Source organism: Arachis ipaensis, chromosome B1, assembly GCF_059453495.1.
Source record: "Arachis ipaensis isolate K30076 ecotype BB chromosome B1, ASM5945349v1, whole genome shotgun sequence".
NCBI lineage: Eukaryota > Viridiplantae > Streptophyta > Magnoliopsida > Fabales > Fabaceae > Arachis > Arachis ipaensis.
In genome coordinates, this window is record NC_142436.1 from 88,487,970 (window position 1) to 88,497,765 (window position 9,796).

The window sequence follows — 9,796 nt, forward strand, 5'->3', positions numbered from 1 at the left end:
TATGCAAGAAATGTAAAGTGCAAGAAATTAAATAAGCATGCAAGGAATTGAAGGAAAGCAAGTAAAGGCAATGAAAATGGAAATTAAGTACTAAAAAGAGCTCTTGGGGAGAATTGGAGAATTAAGGATTCCTATCCTAGTTATGGACCACAAACATGGCAATTGTCTAGAATTCATCCTAATTAGTCAATACTACTTGAGAATTAGTCAAAAGGGCATAATTTATTCCAATCCCTAAGTCCTAACTCAACACTAGTGGGTCACTTAGAGTCAAGGGAAACCGAACCAATTAACAATCCTCACACAATGCGGAATGGACATCCACAACTCAATTCCACCCAAACACCCAATTTCTCAACCAAGAGTGTGAAAACTAAACATGCAAGAAATAAAAGTCAAAGCAATAAAAGTCAAAGCAAGGAAAATTAAAATACAAGAAACCCCTTGGCATGGATTGAGAGCTAAGGTTACCTATCCTAGACATTGACCACAAACACATGATGATTATGAAAAGTTAATCCTATTTAGTGAACCCTACATCGAGGATAAGTCAAATAGGCATAGTTGATTCCAATCCCTAAGTCCTAAGTCAACACTATTGGGTCACTTAGAGTCAAGGGAAACCAAATCAACTAACTACTCTAACATATCAAACAAGAATGGACATCAATGACTCAAGGGTCACCAAAGTCACCAATTCCAAGCCAAGAGTTGAGAAAAACTATGTAAAGACTAAGCCAAGCATTTTATCAAACACTTGGTGGGCATAAAAGGAAAGCATGATAAAATAACAAGAAATAATAAATGCTACCACTACCACGCAAGAAAAGTAAAGATAGCAACTCAATAAAGCAATAAATGACATGAAAATATAAATCGCATTAAATGTAAATTAAAATAACAAGAGTGTGCTTAAACATAAAAATAACCAAAATGAGAAATTGATAAGATAAACTAAGGAAATTAAGGCAACAAAACAAAGAAATGTAGAAGAAACTAAATGAAAACAAGAATTGAAAGTAGAAATTACAAGAAAATTAAACTAAGAAACCCTAATTCTAGAGAGAAGGGGGAGCTTCTCTCTCTAGAAAACAACCTACATAATGCTAAACTAACCCTAATTTCTCTCCCCCTTTCACATGGAGTGAGTCCTTCTTTGATATAGCCAGAATCAGCTTCAAAAAGTCCAAAAATTGGGCTCTGGAGGCCTCGAAATTGCTCCCAGCGATTTCCATTAAGTGAGTCACGTGTTGGGACGTGTGTGTACGCACACTTGCTGATTTTCTTCTTGTGCATGCGCACAGGATGTTGTGCATACGCTCACATGGTTGTATGGTTCTTGTGTGTACGCACAGTAGGTTGTGCACACGCACACTCCAATGTGTGCTTCTCCTTTGTTTTCTTTATGCTTTCTCCTAATTCCATGCTTTTCTTCCACTCTCATCAAGCCATTCCAACCTATTACACCTGAAATCACTCATCAAAAGCATCAAGGCATCGAATGGGATAAAAGTGGGGTAAAAGTTATTAAATTAAGCACAAAATAGCATGTTTTCACAATTAGGCTCAATTAAGGGAGAGAACACAAAAGTATGCTATTTGGATGAATAAATGTGGGTTTATGTGATGAAATCTACTCCAATCATACCAAAATATATCGTGAAATACGGATTCATCAATTCCCCCACGCTTAAACAATAGCATGTCCTCATGCTAATCACAATCAAAGGAGAAGGATAAGGAGGGCAAGCAATTTATTCAATGCATCTAACTACATGCATGCAACTATACTAAATACTATCTATCTATATCTACACTATGGTTCCTATTGAGTTTGGCTAAAACAAACAAGAGAATCCCAATCAATCCAAAGTAAAAACTTAGGGCCAAGACAAAGCAAATATAGCAATATGATCGATGTCCAAAGATTTGATTTGAAATTTTCAAAATTCATTTCAACAACTTGCAAGAAGATACAAGATAAGTGATGGAAACATAGAATTGAGCGATTGAACCCCTCACCGGATGTGTATACACTCTAGTCGCTCAGTATTTAGGGCTTAATCATTCAATCCTCCTTTAATCATGTTTCTCAAAGATTTGCAAGTCATCTAACAATCAACTAATATTTGATGAATGAATACAAATATCCTGAGGTCTTTGGAGGGTTGTAATGGGGCTAGGGTAAGGGTAGGATTAATATAGTTAAGTGGGCTAATAGATTAGATCTTTGATTAGCTCAAGTATCCCACCTAATCCTATATCATCCTATATACATAACAGAACAACCTAACTACCCATTTATCCCTTTTCTTCACATTCACTCATGCATCATTCTTTTTCAATTCAACCACATATGCATCCTTTATTTACTCTTTATTTCTTTTGTTTTCTTTTCTTTTTCTTTTCTTTTTTTTTACTTAACATCAAAAAGAGATGCATATGTTTCAAGTATAGAATGCATGAATGTTTACCCATTTTTTCAAATTTCACAATGAAAATCCAAACTAACTTTCTACCAATGTTTCACACAAATTCCCCCCACACTTGATTGAGACACACACTCAAACCCAAGCTAATCAAAGATACAATACATGGACATAATGGTTTTTCACTTAGGACAAAAGATGTGCATAATATTAGAACAAAAGGGGAATTAAAAGACTCAAAAGTGGTTTACAATGGTAGATGTAAAGGTTGGCCATATGGATTAAGTGAGTTTAATAAAAAAATGGCCTCAATCATACTAAATGCAATTCAAGATATCAAATATAGGACATAAAGATTCAAGCAAATCTAAGATCACAATCATAAAAGAGTATAGCACACAAGAACAAAATTAAAGGTTGAATATGTGCAACCATCCATTAAAACTCAAATCTCACTAGGTAATTTGTTCAAGCTCTTTTCTATGTTCCATAAAAATAATTCGTGCAAGTTCAAAAACAAGTTTTCAAATCTAATCAATGGAATGCCCTAAAAGGGATTTCTTGAAAATTCTTTGTTGTTTTACCCAAACTTATTTACTCTACCAAGCAACATGCAAATATAACTATCATAAAACTATAATCAAGCAAAGATATATACAAACAAACTAAGCAAAGCATAATATAATAAAATACTAAGCAAATATTCACAAAAACATAGCTACTAAAAACTAAAGAATAATGCAAAGTGTTTGAGAAAGAGAAAGTTACGCCCCAAATTTTGCGGATCCTCCCCCATACTTAAACGTTGCACGATCCTCTGTGCATGCACTCAATCTAGGGGTGAAGAACTATGAGGCTCCACCTTCAGCTGGTGGGCACCGAAGCTCCAGTTGCTGTATAAACACATAAACAACAATTGAGGAGGAAGTCATAGAAGTGTGGTATGAGAAAAGACAATGTACATATTCTAAATACGCACGGTTAGAACACAACACGTTGGCCAGTTAAAAAGGTAACCATATAAGCAAAAGAAATAGCATGTTCCTCAATTAAGTGGCCTAGGTTGCAAGTAAAAGGTAAGCAAAAACCAATGTACAAACAACCTAGGTAACCAAAACTAAAGTGAATTGAGTATATAAGACATTAGTTATTGAAGTTGTGCAAGTGAAAGCATAAGGTGAATAGAAAATGGCACAATCAACAATAACCAATCCAAAAATGAAAAGCAAACTACTTGTTCATCATGAAACATAATAAAGAAGTCACATTGTAAAGGTACTTATTGCACAAAGTGACAAGTTTGATAACAATCAAGGCAAGTCACTCAAACAAATGCAAAGCATTAATAACAAACAAGTGCCTTGTAATGTGATGAATTTGATATGAAAATCATGATGAACAAGTAATTTCAACTCAATTCACTAAAGTAAAAGTGCACAATTCATAGTTAAGTTGCTAAACAAGGATAAAGTCTAATGCATATGGTAGCTACAACATATGAATCAAACTAACAATCCAATTAGGCAATCAAACAAAGGCTTAATGCTCAGTGCACATATTCATCAACAATTAAATCAAGACTCGAGTAAGAAGCAACCCAATCAACAACAATCAAACACTTGCAATTTATTTAATTACAAACACTTAAACTAAAACTAATATAATTACTAAAACAAAAATGAGATGTAATGAAGACTAACAAGAACAAGTAGAAAATATGGTAAAAGAGGAGGAAGAGAGGGGTAGAGGGGAAAAGAAGAGAAGAAGTAGAGAGAAGAGAGGAAAAGAAGTAAAGTGGGAGAAAACAGGGGTGTGTATACGTACAGGTACGTGTGCGTACGAGGGGTCACGCGTACGTGTGATGCTTGTGAAAAAGGGAATCGATGCGTACGCATAAGGGACGCGCGCGTGAAAGAGAGAAAATGCGAGGTGATGCGTACGCGTGATGGGCGCGTATGCATTGATGGAAAAATGAAAAAGGGTTGTGCGTTCGCATTATGCGTGCAAACGCTGCGAACAGATCCCTTGTTTTGAGGTGTGCGTGGGCACACACCTGTGCCCACACATAGAAAGGCTGAATTTTTTTTGACATAAAAACATTAAAATTGCCAGCTATATCGACACGTGTGCATACGCACACAGGGCCGTGCACACGCGCATAACGCAAAAAGAGGGGGGATGCAGACACACAAGGTGTGCGAACGCTCCCAACAGAAGGGGTATAAGCTGGTGTGCGCACGCACAGGGAGGTGCGCGCGCACAGAATCGCAAAAATTGGGGTTGTGTGCGTACACACAGGTGTGTTCGCATGCACATGCTCTATTTTTCTCAAAAATTTTAGTGCTTTATGGCACCAAACATGACATCCAAAATAGCATTTCCAACCCCAAAACTTATTCTACCTTAGAACTACAAGATCAACACAAAAATTCTACCAAACTAAGCTAATTAAAAGAAGCAAAAATCCAACAAACAAATGCTAAAAGAGAGGGAGAGTTAGAAAGATGTTACCAAGCACTTTTATTTATTGTCTTTAAGTTAGACAATTAGGAGAGCCCTTGCTATGGTGGCTTGTACTTGACTTTCCCACCAATGCTTGAATCTCCAATGTCCTCCGGGATCCCAATCCTAACCATTAACAAAGACAAAAGATAACAAAAAAGTAAGCTATTTACATATTAACATATTTACAATAGCCAATAACATCACACCATTGCAACTCCCCGACAACAGTGCCCAATTTGATGAGCGAGAATTATTGGCGGTTTGGAATCAATCAAAACAAGCATCAATTCGTTGGTAGCATTGTCCAAACTAACAATGAATTCTCACGATCAAATGTTAATTCAAATTAAAGTAACCGAGATCAAGAATAATTCAACCTCGGGTCATTCTCCCCAGGAGTTGCAATGAAATGCTGTTATTATTGGATATGAGAGGAAATGGGGATTGGATGACAAGATATGCAAGAAATGTAAAGTGCAAGAAATTAAATAAGCATGGAATTAAAGGAAAGCAAGTGATGACTTGCATCATTTACCTTTTTCTTTGCATAAAAAGGACCATAAAAGAGCATAATCTCATTTGATCATTGCAATTCATGCATTATTTGATGAATATTATGGTACATTGCTTTGAAATGAGTTTGTGTTGAATTTCAGGTGAAAAGAGCAACAAAAAGGGGGAGAAAACAACAAAACAAGCTGGGCGTGTGAAACTGGCGTGTCACTTGGAACAAACGCCACAACAATGCACTGGCGTGGCACGCCAGGAGCTGGGTGTGGCACACCAGTATTGAATTCCAGAAAGGATCCCCAAGTCCTCTACATGGGCGTGGCACGCCAGGAATCGGGCGTGGCACGCCAGCTATGATTTCCAGAGGAGCATGATTGAAGAAATTGCATGGGCGTGGCACGCCAGAAGCTGGGCGTGGCACGCCAGTGTAATTTTCTAGAGGGCAATATTGAAGACTCAGAAGGCTGTGCGTGCCACTTGGTATCGAAGGCGTGGCATGCCAGCTTCAAATCATCACTTTGGCGTGCCACTTGAAGAGCCAGGCATGGCACGCCAAGCTTGGAAGAGCCACATTGAAGGAGGCATGCCACTTGAGCATCAAGGCGTGGCACGCTAGTACAAATTTCCAGAGAAGAGGTTGAAAGCCAAAAGGGCTGGGCGTGCCACATGGTGGCGAAGGCGTGGCAGGCCAGCTCTCAATTGTCACTTGGGCGTGCCACTTGAAGACCCAGGCGTGGCACGCCAACACTCAAGGAGACCAAAGCAAAGCTGGGCGTGCCACTTGGTGTCGAAGGCATGGCACGCCAAGCTCTCATCCTCACTTAGGCGTGCCACTTGACCATCCAGGCGTGGCACGCCAATGATAAAAAGGCCAAAGCAAAGGCTGGGCGTGCCACTTGGTGTCGAAGGCGTAGCACGCCAGCTCCAGAGTCTCACTTAGGTGTGCCACTTGAGGACCCAGGCGTGCCACGCCAGCTACTGGATCAAAGAAGAATGCTGGGCGTGACACGCCAGACCCTGGGCGTGCCATGCTAGTTCAATTGGCCAGAGAGGAAGATCAAGCAACCACAATGGGCGGGGCACGCCAGACCCTGGGCGTGCCACTCTAGTTCAACTTTTCAGAGAAGAAAGGGAGAAGGAAAAAGCCTGGGCGTGCCACTTGGGTTCGAAGGCTTGGCACGCCAGGCTAAGACCAACACTTAAGAAGACCCTCGGCGTGCCACTTGGGTTCGAAAGCGTGGCACGCTAGGGATGCCAAGGAAGGAGGGCGTGCCACTTGAAGAGCTTGGCATGGCGCGCCAAGCCAGATTCAGAGATGGGCGTGACACGCCACTGAAGTGCCAGTCACACGCCAACTGGAAGGTCACGTTTATTGAGTTTCTTTTCCCTTCAAATTTTATTTTTCTTTTCTCTTTTGTATTTTTTTCTTTATTCTAGTGTTAGGAGTAGTATAAATAACCCCTAAAAGTACTGAGAAAAAGGGGGTTAAGCAGTTGAGCTATTAGTTGAAGTATAGTTAGATTTACTTTTACACTTTATCATCTCTTCCATCTCTTGTACTTTTCTCTGAGCTATCAGTAGCTAAATTCCCTCTCATTGAGAGAGGGAGCTCTGTTGTACTTGATGGATTAATGATAAGGAATTTTTTCTTCTCTTCATCTCCTCTTTAATTTGCTAGAAGGAATTTCGTTCTTCATGTTTAGTGTTCAATCATCTTGGAAAAGAGGTTGAATGCAAAATGGGTTTCATGGAAACCTTGGAAAAGGAAACATAAAACTATGCTAGAAATCCCTTCTCACACTTGAGTAGGATCTGGGTTTTGGTATTTGGATATGGTGACATATATCCTCCCTCTACTTGGACCTATGATGATGTGTGGTATAATCAGGGACCAAGCATATCTCTCTTCATGAGCAATTAGACCAAGGAATTGGCTATTGATCAAGATCTGAGAGATTGAGTCACCAAAGGATTGGGGCTCAATCAATCATGATTGCCAAGAGGTCAATGAGTTGCATAATTGAAGATGAGATGAATTAGATTTGATCCAAAGAGAACAACATCTCCTGATTTCAATGAAATCCCCTTATCCTTATCTTCCACATTCTTTATAGTTTTCTTTATATTATGCAAATCCCCATTCCCATTTACTTTTGAGTCATTTATGTTTATGCACTTTACATTATTGTCATTTTCTTTTCTGCATTTTACTGCTTTTCTTTACTTTCAAGCGATTTATGTTTCTGCTCGTTTAAAAATATGCAATTACAATCTATCTTGCTTAGCTTAACTAATTCACCAATTGATTAAAATTGCTCAAATCTACCAATCTCTGTGGATACGATCCCACTCCACTGTGGGTTATTACTTGACGATAATTTTGGTGCGCTTGCCAAAAGAACGGATTCATCAATTTTCGTATGGGGTGTGAAATCCGGTCATCAAGTTTTATGGCGCCGTTGCCGGGGATTGGTTTGAATTTGACAATGATTAAATTGATTGGAGAGCTAGATTAAGCATTTTAATTACCTTATTATTTCTTTTCTAGATTTTCTTATTTTATTTTATTCTCCTTCTATTTTATTTTATTTTGATTTTACTTTGGATTTTAGTAATTTATTGTTCATATTTCCATTCTTCTAACTATTTGATTAATTGCATCAACCAAGCTAACCATTAATCTTAATAAGAGTGATTCCTTCACTTGCCCTCTGCTTGCTGTTGTTGAATGTATGACAAGTAGAAGGGGAGAAACTTCATCCTCCTTCGATAGTGAACCTGAGAGGACCCTCCTTAGATTAAGGAGGGAAGCAAGAGGCAAAAGCATAGTTGGAGAGGAAGTAGTAGAGGAAGATCTAGGAGCTACTATGGAAGGAGAGGTACAAGACCATGTTAGAGTGGATGCTGGCAATCATATTGGGTAAGAGAGGAGAGTCTTAGACTCCTACATCAACCCAAATCCAGGAAACTGTGGCAGCAGCATTCTCCAACCAACAATCCATGCTAAAAACTTTGAGTTGAAGCCTCAACTCATCACAGTTGTCCAGAATAATTGTTCATATGGAAGGGGAGCCCAGGAGGACCCAAACCAACATCTCACAACATTCTTGAGGATTTGTGACACTGTAAAGTCCAATGGTGTACACCCTGATACCTACAAGATACTTTTGTTCCCTTTCTCACTCAGAGATAAGGTAGCAAAGTGGTTGGAAGCATTTTCCAAGGAGAGCCTAACAACTTGGGATGAGGTTGTAAACAAATTTCTGGCAAGATTCTACCCTCCACAGAAAGTCAATAGTTGAGAGCTGAGGTGCAGACCTTCAAACAGCAAGATGGTGAAACACTTTATGAGGCCTGGGAGAGGTTCAAAGATTTGACAAGAAAATGCCCTCCGCACATGTTCAACGAATGGGTTCAACTCCACATTTTCTATGAAGGGTTATCATATGAAACAAGGAAAGCTGTGGACCATTCTTCAGGAGGTTCACTCAACAAGAAGAAAATTATTGAAGAAGCCATAGATGTTATAGAGAATGTAGCTGAAAATGAGTACTTCTATGCTTCAGAAAGGACTCAAAAGAAAGGAGTGCTGGAGCTAAATTCTATGGATGCCTTGTTAGCACAAAACAAGATGATTGCAACACAACTAGCAGCCTTAACAAAGAGGATGGAAACTGGCCAAGTCTCAGCTTTCCAAGCTCAAGTACCACCACAGGAAGAAGATGCCCCAGAAGTTGACAATGAATGGGAGCAGGCAAATTATGCGAACAACTCTTCTAGACCACCATATGACCCAAACTCCAAGACATATAACTCAGGTTGGAAGAACCACCCAAATTTTGGGTGGGGAAACCAACAAAGCCCCCACCAAGACCATAACAAACCATACCAATCGAACCAATACAACAACCATAACCCCAACCATTAATCAGAAAACAACAGACCCTACCACAATTCATAAAATGCATCATATCACTCCACCCAACAAACACATAACAACCCCCACCAAGAAAGATCAACCTCAACCATGCAACCATGTGAAATCAAGAGCAATTTTGAAAGAGTGGAGGCTACAATAGCGCAGATGTCATCACAACTGACAGGAGCCATTTCCAATGTTTTGGAAAGACAAATACAAGCCGAAAGGAAGACAGATGCCAACCAAGAAGAGTGTAGATCAAACATAAGGAATCAAGGATACCATGGCCAACCCAAGAGAGAAATGCAAGGCAATCACACTTAGAAGTGAAAAAGTTGTAGAAGAGGCACCCCCAAATCAGAGCAATCAAGAAAAAGAAGCTGCAAAAGAGCCTGAAAACAAGAAAGAAGAAGAGACTCCTGCACCATCCTCA

At 39.3% G+C, this 9,796-nt stretch overlaps 1 non-coding gene across 1 annotated transcript; it reads right to left on the minus strand.

The window, feature by feature from the left end:
* Window positions 1-8,738: 8,738 nt before the first annotated feature.
* LOC148577386 (small nucleolar RNA R71) lies at window positions 8,739-8,846 on the minus strand. Its single transcript, XR_015903338.1, has one exon. It is a non-coding gene; the product is annotated as a small nucleolar RNA R71 (small nucleolar RNA).
* Window positions 8,847-9,796: the final 950 nt, after the last annotated feature.